The following is a 20,266-nucleotide window of genomic DNA, read 5'->3' as shown; positions in this document are numbered from 1 at the left end:
AGCTATCTATTATCTATCTATCTATCTATCTGTCTATCTATCATCTGTCTCCTGTTGGTTCTATTTCTCTGGATAACCCTGAATAATACATATGCTATTTTTTTTTCTTGGGGAATTAGAATTACATCTCAAAGTAGACTGTAAAATCTCCAAGGTGAGTACTGTCTTATAGTTCGTCTGACTAGACTATAGTACTTTGCAGAGAGTTGAGCATATAATAACAATGATATTAATAATACCTTGAATTTTATAAATCAATCTTTTTAGAGTATGTCACAAATACACATGTGCCTCTGTATATGTAAATATTTTTATATAGAAAACATTTTAAAATTATTTTTGTAATATCTTCTATTTTAGGTCATCAATAATAACAAAGATATACTTAATATGGAACATCAATTTATGAAGTAATGTAAAACTCATAGTATACAAATATTATGATAATGTAGCTATGTATAGCGGGAAAAAAGCTGGACTAGTAGAAAGAAAATCTACGTTTAAGTGTCCACACAGTATGGACTTAGAAAACCATATGGACTTAGAGTAGCCACAAACCTTGTGTCCCAGTGTCTACAACATATCTATAACAGTGAAATGCTCCCCCTTACTGTGATATTTAAATGAGAAATTTTATGAGAAGGTGTTCTTTTGGTAAACAAAGTAGTATTCAAATGCAGTCTTTTGATGTCAGTATTACCCTAGGACTTGGACATTTACTGCAAACCAGTATCAGTTACGACTAGATGCACAGCACAACAATTAGGAGGACTTAAGACCTGTAACTGACACATCTTTGAGAATTAAATCCACAATACTCCACTTAGAGGATGACTTGAATATTAGTTGAGTACTAGGTGTGTACACATCTCATATGTAACCCATACAAAGCAAAGAAGCCTTATGGTCCAGTATTAACAGTTTAACTTTGAAAGCCTTGAAGCATAATAAGGCTCTGAAAAGAAGATATAAATGTATATTTGTATCTGCATCACTACAAAGAAAGGTTTCATAAAAAATTTTAGAGAGGACGAGGGGAAGATGGCAGAGGAGTAAGACGTGGAGATCACCTTCCTCCCCACAGATACACCAGAAATACATCTATACCTGGAACAACTCCTACAGAGCACCTACTAAACGCTGGCAGAAGACCTCAGACCTCCCAAAAGGCAAGAAACTCCCCACGTACCTGGGTAGGGCAAAAGAAAAAACAGAGACAAAAGAATAGGGATGGGACCTGCACTAGTGGAAGGGAGCTGTGAAGGAGGAAAGGTTTCCACACACTAGGAAGTACCTTAGCGGGCGGAGACTGTGGGTGGCAGAGGGGGAGAGCTTCGGTGCCCCGGAGGAGAGTGCAGCAACAGGGGTGCAGAGGGCAAAGCGGAGAGATTCCCGCACAGAGGATCGGCGCCGACCAGCACTCACCAGCCCGAGAGGCTTGTCTACTCACCCGCCGGGGCGGGCGGGGCTGCGAGCTGAGGCTCAGCCTTTGATCTGAGTGCAAGGAGAGGACTGGGGTTGGCTGCGTGCACACAGCCTACAGGGGGTTAGTGCACCACGACTAGCTGAGAGGGAGTCCGGGAAAAGGTCTGGAGCTGCCGAAGAGGCAAGAGACTTTTTCTTCCCTCTCTGTTTCCTGGTGCGCTAGGAGAGGGGATTAAGAGCGCTGCTTAAAGGAACTCCGGAGACGGGCGCGAGTCACGGCTAACAGCGCGGACCCCAGAGATGGGCAGGAGACGCTAAGGCTACTGCTGCCGCAAACAAGAAGCCTGTGTGTGAGCACAGGTCACTATCCACACACCCCTTCCGGGGAGCCTGTGCAGCCCACCACTGCCAGGGTCCCGGCATCCAGGGACAACTTTCCCGGGAAAACGCACGGTGGGCCTCAGGCTGGTGCAACATCATGCAGGCCTCGGCCGCCGCAGGCTCACCCTGCACTCCGTGCTTCTCCCTCCCCGCCCCGGCCTGAGTGACTCAGAGCTCCCGAATCAGCTGCTCCTTTAACCCCATCCTGTCTGAGCCAAGAACACACGCCCTCAGGCGACCTACATGCAGAGGCGGGGCCAAATCCAAAGCTGAGCCCCTGGGAGCTGTGAGAACAAAGAAGAGAAAGGGGAATCTCTCCCAGCAGCCTCAGAAGCAGCGGATTAAAGCTCCACAATCAACTTGATGTACCCTGCATCTGTGGAATACCTCAATAGACAACGAATCATCCCAAATTGGGGAGGTGGACTTTGGGAGCAAGATTTAGGATTTTTTCCCCTTTTCCTCTTTTTGTGAGTATGTGTATGCTTCTGTATGAGATTTTGTCTGTATAGTTTTGCTTCCACCATTTGTCCTAAGGTTCTTTCCATCCATTTTTTAAAAAATGTTTTTCTTAATAATTATTTTTTAATTTAATAACTATATTTTATTTTACTTTATCTTCTTTCTTTCTTTTTTCCTTCCTTCCCTCCTTCCTTCCTTCCTCCCACCATCCCTCCCTCCCTCCCTCCTTTCTTTCCTTCTTTCCTTCTTTCCTTCCTTCCTTCCTTTCATTACTTCTTTCTTTCTTCCTACTTCTACTAATTCCTTCTCTCTACTTTTTCTCCCTTTTATCGTGAGCCGTGTGGATGAAAGGCTCTTGGTGCTGTACCCAGGAGTCAGTGCTGTGACTCTGACGTGGGAGAGCCAACTTCAGGACACTGGTCCACAAGAGACCTCCCAGCTCCACATAATATCAAACAGCGAAAGTCTCCTAGAGATCTCCATCTCAACACCAGCACCCAGTTTCACTCAACGACCAGCAATCTACAATGCTGGACACCCTATGCGAAACACCTAGCAAGACAGGAACACAACGCCACCCATTAGCAGAGAGGCTGCTTAAAATCATAATAAGTCCAGACACCCCAAAACACACCAATAGACGTGGAACTGCCCACCAGAAAGACAGATCCAGCCTTATCCACCAGAACACAGGCACTAGTCCCCTCCACCAGGAAGATTACACAATCCACTGAACCAGCCTTAGCCACTGGGGACAGACACCAAAAACAACGGGAACTACGAGCCTGCAACCTGGAAAAAGGAGACCCCAAACACAGTAAGATAGGCAAAATGAGAAGACAGAAAAACACACAGCAGATGAAGGAGCAAGATAAAAACCAACCAGACCTAACAAATGAAGAGGAAATAGGCAGTCTACCTGAAAAAGAATTCAAAATAATGATAGTAAAGATGATCCAAAATCATGGAAATAGAATAGACAAAATGCAAGAAACATTCAACAAGGACCTAGAAAAACTAAAAACGAAACAAACGATGAACAACACAATAAATGAAATGAAAAATACTCTAGATGGGATCAATAGCAGAATAACTGAGGCAGAAGAACGGGTAAGTGACCAGGAAGATAAAATAGTGGAAATAACTACTGCAGAGCAGAATAAAGAAAAAAGAATGAAAAGAACTGAGGACAGTCTCAGAGACCTCTGGGACAACATTAAACGCACCAACATTCGAATTATAGGGGCTCCAGAAGAAGAAGAGAAAAAGAAAGGGACTGAGAAAATATTTGAAGAGATTATAGTTGAAAACTTCCCTAATATGGGAAAGGAAATAGTTAATCAAGTCCAGGAAGCACAGAGAGTCCCATACAGGATAAATCCAAGGAGAAATACGCCAAGAGACATATCAATCAAACTGTCAAAAATTAAATACAAAGAAAGCATATTAAAAGCAGCAAGGGAAAAACAACAAATAACACACAAGGGAATCCCCATAAGGTTAACAGCTGATCTTTCAGCAGAAACTCTGCAAGCCAGAAGGGAGTGGCAGGACATATTGAAAGTGATGAAGGAGAAGAACCTGCAACCAAGATTACTCTACCCAGCAAGGATCTCATTCAGATTTGATGCAGAAATTAAAACCTTTACAGACAAGCAAAAGGTGAGAGAGTTCAGCACCACCAAACCAGCTTTACAACAAATGCTAGAGGAACTTCTCTAGGCAAGAAACACAAAAGAAGGAAAAGACCTACAATAACGAACCCAAAACAATTTAGAAAATGGGAATACGAACATACATATCCATAATTACCTTAAATGTAAAAGGACTAAATGCTCCCACCAAAAGACACAGATTGTCTGAGTGGATACAAAAACAAGACCCATATATATGCTGTCTACAAGAGACCCACTTCAGACCTAGAGACACATACAGACTGAAAGTAAGGGGATGGAAAAAGATATTCCATGCAAATCGAAACCAAAAGAAAGCTGGAGTAGCAATTCTTATATCAGACAAAATAGACTTTAAAATAGAGACTATCAGAAGAGGGACACTACATAATGATCAAGGGATTGATCCAAGAAGAAGATATAACAATTGTAAATATTTATGCACCCAACATAGGAGCACCTCAATACATAAGGCAAATACTAACAGCCATAAAAGGGGAAACCAACAGTAACACATTCATAGTAGGGAAGTTTAACACCCCATTTTCACCAATGGACAGATCATCCAAAATGAAAATAAATAAGGAAACACAAGCTTTAAATGATACATTAAACAAGATGGACTTAATTGATATTTATAGGACACTCCATCCAAAAACAACAGAATACACGTTTTTCTCTAGTGCTCATGGAACATTCTCCAAGATAGATCATATCTTGGGTCACAAAACAAGCAGTTCTAAGAGGGAAGTTTATAGCAATCCAAGCCCACCTTAAGAAACAGGAAACATCTTGAATAAACAACCTAACCTTGCACCTAAAGCAACTAGAGAAAGAACCAAAAAAACCCAAAGTTAGCAGAAGGAAAGAAATCATAAAAATCAGATTAGAAATAAATGAAAAAGAAATGCAGGGAACGATAGCAAAGATCAATAAAACTAAAAACTGGTTCTTTGAGAAGATAAACAAAATAGATAAACCATTAACCAGACTCATCAAGAAAAAAAGGGAGAAGACTCAAATCAATAGAATTAGAAATGAAAAAGGAGAAGTAATAACTGACACTGCAGAAATACAAAAGATCATGAGAGATTACTACAAGCAACTCTATGCCAATAAAATGGAAAATGTGAAAGAAATGGACAAATTCTTAGAAATGCACGACATGCCAAGACTGAATCAGGAAGAAATAGAAAATATGAACAGACCAATCACAAGCACTGAAATTGAAACTGTGATTAAAAATCTTCCAACAAACAAAAGCCCAGGACAGATGGCTTCACAGGCGAATTCTATCAAACATTTAGAGAAGACCTAACACCTATCCTTCTGAAACTCTTCCAAAATATAGCAGAGGGAGGAATACTCCCAAATTCATTCTACGAGGCCACCATCACCTTGATACCAAAACCAGACAAGGATGTCACCAAGAAAGAAAACTACAGGTCAATATCACTGATGAACATAGATGCAAAAATCCTCAACAAAATACTAGCAAACAGAATCCAACAACACATTAAAAGGATCATACACCATGATCAAGTGGGGTTTATCCCAGGAATGCAAGGATTCTTCAATATATACAAATCAATCAACGTGATAAACCATATTAACAAATTGAAGGAGAAAAACCATATGATCATCTCAATAGATGCAGAGAAAGCTTTTGACAAAATTCAACACCCATTTATGATAAAAACCCTGCAGAAAGTGAGCATAGAGGGAACTTTCCTCAACATAATAAAGGCCATATATGACAAACCCACAGCCAACATCATCCTCAATGGTGAACAACTGAAAGCATTTCCACTAAGATCAGGAACAAGACAAGGTTGCCCACTCTCACAACTCTTATTCAACATAGTTTTAGCCACAGCAATCAGAGAAGAAAAGGAAATAAAAGGAATCCAAATCGGAATAGAAGAAATAAAGCTGTCACTGTTTGCAGATGACATGATATTATACATAGAGAATCCTAAAGATGCTACCAGAAAACTACTAGAGCTAATCAATGAGTTCAGTAAAGTTGCAGGATACAAAATTAATGCACAGAAATCTCTGGCATTCCTATACACTAAGGATGAAAAATCTGAAAGTGAAATCAAGAAAACACTCCCATGTACCACTGCAACAAAAAGAATAAAATGTCTAGGACTAAACCTACCTAAGGTGACAAAAGACGTGTATGCAGAAAATTATAAGACAGTGAAGAAAGAAATGAAAGATGATACAAATAGATGGAGAGATATACCATGTTCTTGGATTGGAAGAATCAACATTGTGAAAATGACTCTACTGCCCAAAGCAATCTACAGATTCAATGCAATCCCTATCAAACTACCACTGGCAGTTTTCACAGAACTAGAACAAAAAATTTCACAATGTGTATGGAAACACAAAAGACCCTGAATAGCCAAAGCAATCTTGAGAACGAAAACGGAGCTGGAGGAATCAGGCTTCCTGACTTCAGACTATACTACAAAGCTACAGTAATCAAGACAGTATGGTACTGGCACAAAAACAGAAACATAGATCAATGGAACAGGATAGAAAGCCCAGAGATAAACCCACGCACTTATGGCCACCTTATCTTTGACAAAGGAGGCAGGAATGTACAGTGGAGAAAGGACAGCCTCTTCAATAAGTGGTGCTGGGAAAACTGGACAGGTACATGTAAAAGTATGAGATTAGATCACTCCCTAACACCATACACTAAAATAAGCTGAAATGGATTAAAGACCTAAATGTAAGGCCAGAAACTATCAAAATCTTAGAGGAAAACATAGGCAGCACACTCTATCACAGAAATCACAGCAAGATCCTTTTTGACCCACCTCCTAGAGAAATGGAAAGAAAAACAAAAATAAACAAATGGGACCTAATGAAACTTCAAAACTTCTGCACAGCAAAGGAAACCATAAACAAGACCAAAAGACAACCCTCAGAATGGGAGAAAATATTTGCAAATGAAGCAACTGACAAAGGATTAATTTCCAAAATTTACAAGCAGCTCATGCAGTTCAATACCAAAAAAACAAATAACCCAATCCAAAAATGGGCAGAAGACCTAAATAGATATTTCTTCAAAGAAGATATACAGACTGCCAACAAACACATGAAAGAATGCTCAACATCATTAATCATTAGAGAAATGCAGATCAAAACTACAATGAGATGTCATCTCACACCAGTCAGAAGGCCATAATCAAAAAGTCTAGAAACAATAAATGCTGGAGAGGCTGTGGAGAAAAGGGAACACTCCTGCACTGCTGGTGGGAATGTGAATTGGTACAGCCACTATGGAGAACAGTATGGAGGTTCCTTAAAAAACTACAAATAGAACTACCATATGACCCAGCAATCCCACTACTGGGCATATACCCTGAGAAAACCATAATTCCAAAAGAGTCATGTACCAAAATGTTCACTGCAGCTCTATTTACAATAGCCCAGAGATGGAAACAACCTAAGTGCCCATCATCGGATGAATGGATAAAGAAGATGTGGCACATATATACAATGGAATATTACTCAGCCATAAATTGAAACGAAATTGAGCTATTTTTAATGAAGTGGATAGACCTAGAGTCTGTCATACAGAGTGAAGTAAGTCAGAATGAGAAAGACAAATACTGTATGCTCACACATATATATGGAATTTAAGAAAAAAAATGTCATGAAGAACCTAGGGATAAGACAGGAATAAAGACACAGACCTAGTAGAGAATGGACTTGAGGATATGGGGAGGGGGAAGGGTGAGCTGTGACAAGGCGAGAGAGAGGCATGGACATATATACCCTACCAAACGTACGGTAGATAGCTAGTGGGAAGCAACCGCATAACACAGGGAGATCAGCTCGGTGCTTTGTGACTGCCTGGAGGGGTGGGATAGGGAAGGTGGGAGGGAGGGAGAAGCAAGAGGGAAGAGATATGGGAACATATGTACATGTATAACTGATTCACTTTGTTATAAAGCAGAAACTCACACACCGCTGTAAAGCAATTATACCCCAATAAAGATGTTTAAAAAAAAAAACTTTAGAATTCTCTTTCTCCTTTTATAGTTTTACCCTCATCTTCTGCAACACTCGTCTCTCTGGAAGTTTGCCTTGACAGCATGCTGTGTCCTAGTCAATTACTCTTTCTCCTCCTACCCAGATTCTCTAATGTGACCACCCCCTTCACTTCAGCCAGACCCCTGATAAGAGCACTTTTCTCCCATGCTGAGTACTAGACTCTTGAAAATGGTAGCAGTGTTCTGCTGAATAGAGGCTTGCATCTTGTACATAAAATCCTGAAGCCTTAACAATGGAAACTCAAGCCTCAGAGAGCTTTTGCAGTCAATAATCACAGCACCTTGACCAAAAAGGGTATAAGTTGTGACGTTTCTTAACATGAAGTTGGAAAAGTAAATCCTTACAGAATAGGAGCTATGCCAGTGGACAAACGTTCTGGTCCCTCCTCTTATGAAGGTGGATAAATAGGGAAGGTAGTTGATGTTTTCAGAGGTCCCAGTGGGAATGGGGCCCTCATGGACTCCAAACATACTCTTCGCTACCATGCTCTCTCATTCCTCCTTGCTAGTATTTCTGCTCAAATAAACTGTCTGCGTTCAAGTCTCTGTCTCAGCCTTCTGCTTTCAGAGAAATCCAAACACACAAGATCATCATCTTTTATGGAAAATGCACTACATTCTAGACTCTTCATGTAGATACTCTCTAATCCTGGAAGAAGGCTGAGAAGGCTGGGAAGTCTCCACTTTAAAGATAAGGAAATGGTAATTCAGGGAGATTAAGTAATATGCCCAAGGCTGTACAGCTAATGTATAACAGAATCAAGATGTGAGTCTATCTTTGAACCATTTAACTCTAACGTTACACTATTTTTTCTATGCTATGGCGGTTTTCTCAATAATTGCAAACATGAGTTGAATAACTCCTATATGCAGTTTAAGTTCATTATTTACCTTATCCATCGTGAAGTCTGAGGTTATACGTCTCTAACCAAATTGGCTTATTTTGACTTTTCAAAAGAAAGCATTACTCTACAAGCACTAGTACCATCTTATGAATTTCATGAAATTATATACCATTTCACTAAATCGTAATTTCCCTCTCTATAGACTCCATTTCTCAATGGAGCCCATCTTCTTGTTTTATTTTAATGAAACTTAATTCAGCGCTATTGTAAATGTTCAAAAAGTAAGCAAGTTCTAAAATAGTGTGTTCCTATTAACTTCATTTTACAGACAAGAACAATGAAATGGATATTGTTTTTTGTCATTTAAGTTTTCATAAATACTTTATGTACTTCTTCAAGGAGTTTCAGCTTAAAGAAAGTATTACAAATTTAGAGCACTTGCATTTTATAAGTATGTAAATGTAAATGCAAGAACTTAACAACTTTCACAAAATTTCATACTGTGAGAGGTAATGAGGTGTCATACAAATGACAATGAACAAGAAATGAAAGGCATGTGGATTCTCCTTATTCTTGTCCTATAGCGTCCATGAACCTTTGGTCAATATATTTTATTTATCCTTAGCAACAGTTAGCCTTATTTGTAAAATAAGGCTAACAATCAGAAGGACTATTGAAAGGATAAGATAAGATAAAGGTTAAAAATAACTTTAGAAATATAAGAAAATAATAAATCAGTGGATGTGGAAAGATTCTGTTTCCAGTCTAGCCTTCAATAAATTTCAGATTATCTGACTCATCCATACGGATTATATATGTTTCCACAAGACCTGTTTCCTTGTTTGTTTGTCTTTTTGAATTGGCTTCTAAATAGGTAAGTTGACTTTAGAGAGAAATAATAAGACAAACTATCCTTTCTTTCACTGTATAGTTTTAATTATACAATAATTACATAATTCTCTTTAATGAAGCACTCTTTATGCGCCAGGGTCTGTGCTAAGAACTGTACATTCATTCTTCTTTTAATTTAAAGTAACACAGCCAATGAGTCAGATCTTATTATTCACTTTTCAATCATGAAGAAATTTGAGCTATGCAGGGGCTAAATGACAAGTGCCACACAGAGGACCTTACAGCCAGTGTCCATCCCAGGTTTACTGCCTCCTAAAGCCTTCTCCTGCTCTTCACCCCATACTAGTTCTTTATTAATATGGTTTGGTCTTAGCAACTATATGGTAATATTTAACAAACCAGAATTATTTTCATAAAAATTAGATTTAACTCATATATCGAACTTAGGTGGTTTTATTATGTGACAATCATTGATTTTATAGGTAAAGATGTAGACAGATTTATAGATAGGTGTTCCTTATATGCAAATCTCAAAGTTGAGTAATTCTGTCAGGTGGACACCTTTTCCTTGGGAAAGCTGATATACAAGCTAGAATTCTGAATATCTGTCTGTCAGAATAGGAACGCACGCAGAAATCACAAATGAATGCTTTTAGTGACCACTTGAATAGTGCCTGAGGTGCTTCTCAAAGTCCATAAAAATATCTGTGCTAGAAGAAATGTGAAACATATCAGAATAGGCACCAGTATGTATGGGGAAGGGAAGAGGGCATTGGGAATGTGTGTTAGTTGGTTTATTTTGCTGGAGAAGCTTTTTGAGGGTTTTGTTGTTTATGTTTTTATTAGAGTGGATGAAATATTTTCACCGAATGAAATTGTTCTACTGTGAAATCCCCTCTGCCTTGTTAAAAAAAAAAAGCTAATTATCTTAATATATTTAAGAAAGAAAATGGAGATGAAAAAGCATCTGACGTTAAGAAACCAGAGGCTATGTTACTAAATGCAATTGCATCTTGACTAACAGCAGGAGAGACAGGGAGCCCGTGATCAGATCCGGAGCACAGGCTATCTGCCATGTGGTGAGACGGGGCAGGAGTGGTACTGGAGGGGAGGACAGAGCAGAGAACAGTGACCGTAACACTAGGGTAACCCTGGCTCAGAGACATTGACTGAAGTTTCTGCCAGACAAGGAAGAGAGCAGCATGTACCAGAAGATTCATAAGAATATGCTAAGAGAGTAATGCTTATCTTTCCCCGAAGTACAGATTTTAGCAGAAGATGGGTTTGAGCTGTTAAAAAAAAATCCAAAACACAAAAACCCTATGGCAGCCTCCGTGTGAGAAGAAAATGAGCAGATGTTTGCATCAGCACCGTTTTATAGCTGTGCCGCTTTTGACAACGGCAGCCTCGCTGAATGGAACATCTAAAGCTTTGCTCCATCAGTTACTAGTTCCGTGACACTGACCGAGTCTCTAATCTCAGGCTGCTTTCTCGTTTTCTAAGTTGGAATAATAAAGGCCACCTTAAAGTTTTCCACCATCAACTCTATATGGAGGCCTCGCTAATCTCTCTCTAGTCCCGACACCTCCCCTATGGCTCCCTCTGGAAGAGGGAGTGATTTATCTGATGGATAAGATTAGGCAAAGGCACTAAGAACGCACAACTCAGCTACTTCCAGGCTCTCTTTTTGGAATCAGCTGGCTGTAGGAGGCACATTATTCTCTCTGCAACTGCTGTCATGAGGAACGGCTTCCCACGGCATGACTGACAGGGGAAGTCTCGGCGCTGCAGGCCCGCTTGCTCTCATAATGAGTCTCAAGGACATATATACACTACCAAATGTAAAATAGATAGCTAGTGGGAAGCAGCTGCATAGCACAGGGAGATCGGCTCGGTGCTTTGTGACCACCTGGAGGGGTGGGATAGGGAGGGTGGGAGGGAGACGCAAGAGGGAGGAGATATGGGGGTATATGTATACTTATAGCTGCTTCACTTTGTTATACAGCAGAAACTAACACACCACTGTAAAGCAATTATACTCCAATAAAGATGTTTAAAAAAAAAAAAAAGAACCAGACTTGATGGCCACTGGGGAAGGGCGGGGTGTTAGGAAGCCAGAGTTCAGCTCTCAGATCCCACCTGTATTTTCCAACCTAATTTACCAGTAAGAATACGATCATTTTCTTACTTATTTATAACTGTATTAATCTTGCAATTGGTTTAGAACCTAGAGAGAGGACGTGATTGTGATTCTCATACACTCACAAGTCTTTTGATGGAAAGTTCTGTTGTCATCACCTTTTAAAGAAGCAATCTAACCCTTAGCTCAAACAGATGGGCCTGCTGCTTAGTATTATGGAAACTGAACGTCATTTCAAACGATCTTAGAGAATTCTATCTGCAAATCACATGCAGCTGAATTGTCAATGTCTTACACTTGATTGTAATGATTTGGGGGGGCACCTTTAATAACCCCATTAATCTACCACATTATATTATATATTTATATGTTATATTTATATATTGTATATTATATATAAATACTTAAGTAAGTTTGTTCATAATTTACACTTTTATCTCTTTAAACAAATAAATATAAACCAGTAGTACAAGGAAGTAGCACAGTAATTGTTTGCAAACCCTTAGGTAAGTCCTCTTGAAGGAAATGTCTGGGGAAGACAAGAAAACTCATACTCTACTTTGTTTTCCTTTATTTCAAAGAGCCCCTTTTTTTGTGTGCATCACACACACACACACACAAATAATGAAAGAAGGAAGGAAAAACAACTCAAGAAGTCTTCAAAAATAGAATTTGAATGCCACTGCCACTGTTTGAAAATTCAGAATTTCAAACTGCACTTTTCTTGAAAACATGTTACTCCTCTGATGAGCTAGGTGACTAAAATCACAAAAGGTAAGGTTTAAGAATGTACAAAACACCGTCCCTTCAAAGAACGCTGAACACTGGGAAATACTATATGCTTGATTAAAATAGATGACTGCTGGTGAAAAGTGTGCTCAGTTCACAGCATAAATAATTTCCTGTGAGCATTTACTAATGGGCTTCTTAGAATAACAAAAACGTTCAATTAAAAATCAATTATAACCAACAAGGACCTCTGTGTATAGCACAGGGAACTATACTCAATATTTTGCAATAACCTATAAGGGAAAAGAATCTGAAAAAAATAGATATATATGTATGTATAACTGAATCACTTTGTTGTATGCCTGGAGCTAACACAACATTGTAAATCAGCTATACCTCAGTAAAAAATCAATTAAAACAAATGTGACCTATATATATATATTATATAATATATAAATTACATATATGATATATATATATTATATAACTGGGAATTCTTTCAAGTGGATATGGCCCATTAATAATAAAACATTTGCAAATTGCACTGCAGTCCTGGGGCAGAGACTGTGGCTCTAAGCCAAAGGTCAGGAAAGAAGTGAGAATATGATAATCCCACAAGCAGGACGCAGTGAGACATCTGAAAACTTGTGGCCTCGGAAGCAGAGGTCAGTCGGTGGAGGGCTTTAGAACCAAAAGCAAGCCAGAGGTGGCTCACACCTCAATGGCAAAGTCAGAGACCAGAAATGTAAGTAGGAATGAAGAAGATCCAAAGATCTTAACACTAAGTGGGGTGAGCAGATTAAAATCCATTAATTGGGGGATGCTACTAACACTGCAGCAGTGATCGTACAGCAACCAGAAGAGATCTGACACATCCAAAGGTCTTGATAATTTTTCAGTCGAAGTTTGATAATTAACTGTATGTGGAGTAGAAGCCAGCTAACCACACACTTAAAAGCAGAATAGTAACTGAGGTCCCCAAGCTGGAGAAAGGAGTGTATGAACAGACAGGACCTGCAGAGTAATACAAGTTTTAAGTGATTCTGTCATCCAGTCTTCTTCGTTAGGGCTCCTTAAAATGCCAAAAGCTGTGTTCCAAAAGAAATCAACCCTCAGTTAAATCATATGGAAAACTAACGTGTGGAGATCAGCCCAGCCCTTTCACGTGACAGCTGTTGACAAATGTCCTGATGATGCGTATCAGCAAACGTCCTCATAACTTTCTGCTTTGTAAGCCAATATTTAAATCTACATGTATGTGTTTCTATGTGTGTGTATCAATGAAAACTCACGCATGAGGTGACTAGTGGTTAAAATATCCCATTTCTGACCAGGCGTATGTGCACAGTGGCAACACTGTTTGCACAATAACTTTTGGTCAACTCAGTCATCCCTTTAGAGTCCAAGTCCAAAGCCAAAGGCTACAAAATTGAAGGGACTGAATTAGGTGGTCTTCTAACTGGCTTCCACAGGGCTGAGGAGTTCTAAGGTCCTTCATGATTACTGGGGTGGGGATAGCAAGCTGGAGTGGCCCTGTGGCCAGAGCCTTGCCTCGTCATCTTCAATGGTTACCTCACAAGAGATTTCATTTGTGAAGAGGAGTTTTGGTATTAAAAAAAGAAGGAAGGGAGGGAGGGAGGGAAGGAAAGGAGGAAGGAAGGGAGGGGAGGGAGGGAGGGAGGGAAGCAAGAAAGGAAGGAAAGGAAGGGAGGGAGGGAGGGAGGGAAGGGAGGGAGGGAAGGGAGGGAGGGAAAGAGAGAGAGAAAGGGAAAATCTACAGATTTTATAGATTAGGCACTTGAGGTCTAGGAAGGATAAGCGACATTTCACACCTTCGTGGCACAGACAGGACTAAACCCAGGCCTTCTGACTCTTCCACTACAAGAAGTATTGGTGGCTGCATTTGTGCTTTTATGAGAAGAGTTCTCTGAGGTTTTGACCCAAAAGTTTCAATAGTTCCACTGTTGTGAAACCAGGTCACACCTGCTGCTTCCGTTCAGGTGCTAGCAGACTTTTCTAAATTAGGAAATGTCCAGTGGGGCCAATTTTCTTGCAGTTGCTCTTTCTGTAATATCTGTAATTTGTCAGCCTCTCCCTCTGGGAAGTAAAATTGCCCAGAGATCTGTTTCACTTATATGCCTATCACTCACTAACTCTGTAGCCTTGGACAAGTCATTTCACCTCTGAGCTTTCTGTTATAGACCTAGTAGGATAGTTGCAGGAGAAATTGGGGTTCTGTAATTACATAGAGCAGTATCCTCTCACCTACTGGCCTCAAGGAGTCTTTTTAGACACTTTTTTCTAATCTTCACAATGAAATTTTAATACCCCAGATACACTGTGTATTTCTCTATGTGTTACATGCATATTAGTGCTTTATGCGTACAGAGAGTACTGCCCCCCAAACCGATTTACATACGCTTGGGACCAATATCGCCTCCATGGAGAATGCATGACATAGGGTAATATTAAACACCAGGTACCCAGAAGGAATTTAGTAAGTAATGAGAATGGTGATTATGGCCAATTTCAGCATGAAGAAGGAATCAAAGAGCAGCACAGTGTCAACATACCCCCAGAATAAAAGAAGGAGCAGAGTATGTGGATAGAAGATGGGGGCACACGGGAAATGTTACTGTTTGTTACATATTTACCTGTGTTTGAACTTTACATTTGCTATTTCATGCATTTTCATAACAGTCTTATGAAGGTCTTTAAAGATGAGGCAACTTGGGCGCAGCTAGTATTGTGTACATGAGCTGCTTAAGGTAAAACTGTGGCTGGAGGGGCCATCCTTCAAACCTGGGTACGTCTATCTTTCAAATCCAGGCCCTTTTCATTAGCACACTGTCCCCTAACTTGGCATTTTTAAGATACATCAGCCTGAATTTACTCATCTATAAAGAGAGATTAAGCATTAGGCAGGCGCAGCTAGAATCACCCATCCTGGGCAGTCTCCATGGCCTGTTGATGTCCTTACCCCAATTCAATCCTTGCAACAACTCAGGAACTAGTTTAACATCTTAAAATTATTGTGGGTGGAATGTTTGCTCTCCCTTCTGAAGAAATCACAATATTTCTGTATGCCAATATACAATACTGGTATCTGTGAAACTTTAGAGTTCCTACCAGAATGTGGGATTAAAGCTGTAGGTTCTGAAGTAGAAAGGTGAGTCTTAAATGATAAGCGACTGTAGGGAATGATGCTGAGTGCCCTGACACAAAAGGCAGGGAGGACTGGCAGTCAGATCTGCGACCAAGGAGGAGCATCAACGGGCCATGGTCAGTAGAGTGGCGGCGTGAACTTCCTGCTTCTTGAATGGAACACAAAGTTCAAGGGAATGATAACAGTATAAAGCAGAAGATTTCTTTGAGGCTAAGACAAAGCTAAAAATTGAGGCTAAGACAAAGATTTCCCTTGACCCTGAAATGTGTCCTAGAGAAGACAGAAGACCCATTCTGGAAGTTAAAATTAGGCACAGACCCCCCAAGGGTTAGAAGATTTCATAATGAGAGGAGAGCCCTGAGGCCGTAAACATTCTCAGGATTTACCACAAGACACCAGAGTGCTGTGTATTGGGAGGGATAGCTTTGCATATTGAAGCTGCAACTACTCATTTGTTTTGTTTTGTTTTTTGGCCTCGTTGCACGGCTTGTGGGATCTTAGTTCTTAGTTCCCCAAACAGGGATTGAACCCGGGCCCTCGGCAGTGAGAGTGCAGAGTCCTAACCACTGGACCGCCAGGGAATTCCCAAAACTCAGCTGTTGTGATGCTATATTTTTTCCTAGAATATTTTCTCTTATATTAACAACAGCAACTGCAAAACCTTGGCTGCCCATGCATACTGAATTGTGTTGGATGAAGTAAAAGGAAGATAGTATCCAGGGCCAAAGAGAAGCCTAGCTCCTGGGCAAGCCCACAAAAGCAGAGTTATTAGCATTTTGACCTCTGAGCATTGGTAGGGCCTCAGGAGATCTGCTTCCAGCAGGAGCGCCTAGTTTCCAGGACCCCATGGTATTAGACCTCATCTTGGGAAACCCCTTCTGGCACATCCCATGGGCAACTGAAAACTCTTCTGCAGGAAACACTCATCCACACAAGAGACGCTGTGTCTCCAGAGAAGTGGGGGGAAATGGCACTGCTGGCTGGCTCTAATATTTTTGTCTGATTAATGAGTTGGCAGTTAATATTAAATATTTTATAGGATAATTTACTTCCTCATTTTCCACCTTACTTCTGCCCTGTTCTATACCAACGCATACAAGCTTCAGTTTGGCAGTACATGTAAAAGATGAGCTCTGATGGCTATAATGTAGTTATGGTGTCCAATTAGGTAGTTTGGGGTCTAATACGAACACAGAGTTAGAAGAGTAGATGTTCAGATTTCAGATGGAGCAGCACTGAAGTCCCCTGGCCAGAAGAAGGACACAGATAAAACACTCCCGACACAATCACGAAGCCACCACAGCAGCACATATTTATCTATTGCTGCACGACCTGTTTGGCGGAAAGCAGAAGCCCTTCTACACTCTTTCCTAAGATATACAGAAGCACTTTCAAAGCAGGAAAAGACTATGCAAATGGATCAGCAGCAATACACTTAAAAAAGACATGGGTTCTAGTTGAAAATAAGCTCAATTTGATTCAAGAGTTGATACAGTTTCCAGATAAAAGCTGACGTGATCTGAGTATTCATTAAGAAATTCATGGAATAGAGCTCCCCATCATAAGTGACCTGTGCTATTCTGATCTCTCCTGGCATACTGTGTGTCATTCTTGTCAAAAGATTTTCAAAAGGGACTTACTGAACATGTGAAATTGGAAAAACCAGAGTATATGTGAAGGACTTTTGAAGGAAATAAACACATTTAAAATAAAACCAAAATTCAAAATAATGGTGGTGGCTGTCCTCCGATATGTAAAGGATTAATTGATTGCCAGGTGGAAGATGCAGAATTAGTCTTGAAGTTTTATAATCCCATCAGTATAAGTTAAATAGAGATAAATTTTAACTCAACCTAAGGAAAGGATTAGAGTCATCACTGACAACTGCTATAAATTAGCTTGAAAGATAAGGAGCTTTTAGTCACCGAAGGTGTCCAGACATCAGGTGGACATACATTGGTTGGCATCAATTCTTGATAGGCAATTGAATTCAGTGAGTTTTAAGATATCTCGCAATGCTGACACTGATTTGTACATACTCCTTCACTGTCCCCTTTTTCACATTGATACATATTTACGAAATATTTTGACCAAAGTTTGCAGCCAGTCTTTAGACATGACTACCTTGAGAATCTTCATTAGAGTCTAATCTGAGAGATTTAGCCTGTGGCCTTGGACTCATTAGTATCATATCCTCCAAACCTGAACCTCTTACATAGCTACGGTTGAAGAGTGTTGATGAAGGAAACAGGTAAAAAGCCATATAGAGATATTCTTAAAATTCATACATGTCAACATATTGAGAAAATTCCCCTTTTTTCCTATGGAGACACCCACAAGCAGTCCTCCTTGGTTAGGGCGTGGGGCATGGGAAGATCAACACTGCCCGTAGGAGCTGCCATGGTCTCCACGGATGTAGGGAGACTCAGGTGTCACTAAAGGCAAGCTCAGTGGAAAGCTTAGTATTTATTTCAGGGCTGTGCTGTCCATTCAAGTCTGCTACAATATGACCACCTACCACTTCCTGGTTTATCCAATGTTAAATTCCAGTAGTCAGTGATGTACACGATGAACTCTGACATGATGACGGGAAAGCGGATTTGAATTAAGTGGTCTTAGCAAGACTTCTCCTTGAGAATTTTAGAATGGACAAATCCATAGACGACCAGACAAATATTTGTGGAATCTGTCTTTCCTCCAAGTGGATTGTGATGAGAATGGCTCTATGTGGTATGCCTTTTATCCCGTTGAGGGTAAGTTCCCATAAGGCCACCACAGGAGTATCAAGATGAACAATAAATGCCTCAGTGGACAACTGTGTTAATTGTGCGTTATAGGATCAGATTCGAGGAAGAGTGGGAAATTAAATGTGGGCGAAGGCCAAGGAACGTACAAATGTGAATTTAGAAAACATTCAAAAGAATGTGGATAATTAATAAGAGAAATAATTTTCAGTCAATGTAGTAAAACTTTAAGTGTTTATGGAATGGGATATCCCAGTGGGAAATTTCTCAGCTTTGGCTGTGAGTTAAAAAAATACATAAGAATGCCAACAAGGCCAAGGAAGAAATAAATGGGAAAGAAATTGGTGGCAAGATCACATGTGGGGTTGGATCTAGAAGAAAGTTGAGCACATCGAAAAGACTGAGTTAAAACAAAAATTTGAGATCCTGAAAAGGGGAAAAAAAAGCCCGTATAAGAAGATAAATCTCTAGATTAAGGATCTTGATAATGCCACAGAAGTGAAAAGTTAAAGAAGGACTTTTCTCCATGTGGATTAATAACTAATACCGGAGGATGGGAGAAGCAAAGAATTGGGAGTCATTCATTTCTCTTCTCCAAAAGCAGAGAGGTAGAAAATGGGTCGTAATGGTCTCCAAGCCACTATACCCCTTCCCAGAATAAGTGAGAGAATAAGATGGGCCTGATCAACTGTATATGCAGCTGGAATAAGATAGCTCCTGGCCAATCACATTCTCATCTGTGGCTGGTGGCTACTTTGTGCAGGTGAACCTATAGGCTCAGTACAGATCTCCATATTATTCAGCTAACAGGTTGGGTCAAATAAAACCTAGTATTAACTGGCAGAAATGTAGGAGAACATGATTGACAGAGTGCTATCTGCCAATCTGGGCCATGCCCAGTCCCTCAACACTTGGCCTCAACTCATGACACTCCAGCCTCTTGTGCCTCCCTCTTAGTGCTTGTATTCATCAGGCCCACTACCGTGCAGAACTCTACCATCCAGTATCTGCTCTGGCTTATCAGGTTATGGCTCTGCCTGATGCCCAAAGCTCGTGATACAGCGCTGCAGACACCAGAATCTATAGCTGCAACACAGGCATAGGAAACCTTGGCCATTTCCATGCTGACCCTGCACTCTTTAGGAGCCAAATAAAAGAATGAGAAAACATTTATCCTGATCATGCAAACCACACATTCAAAGTTGATAAATGAATGTGAACTTGGGTGAAACCTGTTTCTAGGTTATGAAATAAAGATAAGTAGAAACATTGAGAAAGTGGGTAGCAAGCAGAGGGAGATTTAGAGACCTTGTTGGTCCACATTAAATCTCAATCGACCTAAATGCATTAAATACGTATGCTTGAACCCACTCAGGTAATCCAGGATAATCTACCTATTTTAAGGTCAGTTAATTAGCAACGTTAATTCCATCTGCTATCTTAACTCCCCTTTGCCATGTAATATAACATATTCACAGGTTCCCGTGATTAGAATGTTTGCATCTTTGAGAGGCCTTTATTCTGTTTACCACAATTATTAGCCATTGAACTTTTACGCCATATATCCAAGGCACATTGGCTTATTTTGATATATCTTTTCTTATCATTTAAATTTATATTTGCACTGTAAATTAAAGTTTTGTGCCTTAAATATATACGTAAAGTTGTATTAAATTCTTATAGCAAACAATTTGAAGATTTCAACCTTTTGTTTGTTATTTACATTCATCTCATAAATCTAGTCTTATCAACCTAGTATAGAGTTGCCTGACA

The 20,266-nt window shown here is 40.0% G+C and overlaps 1 protein-coding gene across 3 annotated transcripts in view; it reads right to left on the bottom strand.

Annotated features, from left to right (window-relative positions):
• GRM8 (glutamate metabotropic receptor 8) overlaps positions 1-20,266 on the bottom strand; it is a 775,007-nt gene that overhangs the window by 66,601 nt on the left and 688,140 nt on the right. The gene's annotated exons all lie outside the window — the stretch shown is intronic.

The sequence above is a fragment of the Orcinus orca genome, chromosome 9 (assembly GCF_937001465.1).
Source record: "Orcinus orca chromosome 9, mOrcOrc1.1, whole genome shotgun sequence".
Classification (NCBI taxonomy): domain Eukaryota; kingdom Metazoa; phylum Chordata; class Mammalia; order Artiodactyla; family Delphinidae; genus Orcinus; species Orcinus orca.
The sequence above is the reverse complement of the archived record's forward strand: the minus strand, read 5'-3'. Positions and strand labels throughout refer to the sequence as shown.